Consider the following 954-nt stretch of genomic DNA (forward strand, 5'->3'; position numbering starts at 1 on the left):
CTACTAACTGAAAACGTTGGCGGTTCAAACCCACCCACAAGTGCCTTGGAAGAAAGGCCAGATGAACTTCCAAAAGGTCACAGCCATCAAAAGCCTGTGGACAATAAAATGATTAAGATACATAATTAAGAGAACACCCACAAAAACAAACAAACAAACATACCCCTGTGAAGCAATCAATAAATATGCAAATAAAAATGTAAAAAAAAAATTTTGTAACCTATGAAGCAGTTCTACTCTGCACCCAAGGGGTCATCATGAGTTGAAACCACCAAAGGGCAGCCAGTTGGCCGATACCCCCACATCGTCTCTCTCTGCCCCGCCCAGGGAGAATGGGGCTTTGCCAAAGTCCCACTGGCAGATGAGGAGGCTCAGAGCCTGAGCCCCACAAGGACATCCAGGGGACCGCACAGGTAAGCTCACAAGCAATTCACAGTTTCCTGATTCCTGGGATACTCCAGGCCTGACACCCCATCAGGGTGAGCCCTGGCCCAGGTTCGGAAGTGCTTCCCTGGTGGAGAGTCCGCACAGCCGAGGACAGTCTGAGAGCAGCTGAGCACTAAACCGAGGAAGCCAAGCTCCCTGCCCTGGAGCGGATGCCGACTCACAGCGACCCCACAGCACAGGGCAGACTGCCCCCGTGGGTTTCTGAGACTGCCATTCTTTACAGGGGTAGAAAGATTGAGGAGCGCAGCATTTCTCAAAGGGCGATCTTGACCATTGGCAGCATCCATACCACTTAGGAACTTACTAACATTAAAAACACTGCCGTCGAATCAAGTCCAACTCACAGCGACCCTGTGAGACAGAGGTGCACTGTTCCTGGGGTGTTCTAAGACTAACTCTTGACGAGAGTCAAGAGCCTCATCTCTCTCCTAAAGAATGGCTGGTGGATTCAAACTGCTGACCTTGCTCTTCCCAGCATAGCTCATAACCCAGTGGAAATTCCCAGGG

The sequence above is a fragment of the Echinops telfairi genome, unplaced genomic scaffold (genome assembly GCF_000313985.2).
Source record: "Echinops telfairi isolate 266 unplaced genomic scaffold, ASM31398v2 ScPeMD7_7417;HRSCAF=8455, whole genome shotgun sequence".
Taxonomy (NCBI): Eukaryota; Metazoa; Chordata; class Mammalia; order Afrosoricida; family Tenrecidae; genus Echinops; species Echinops telfairi.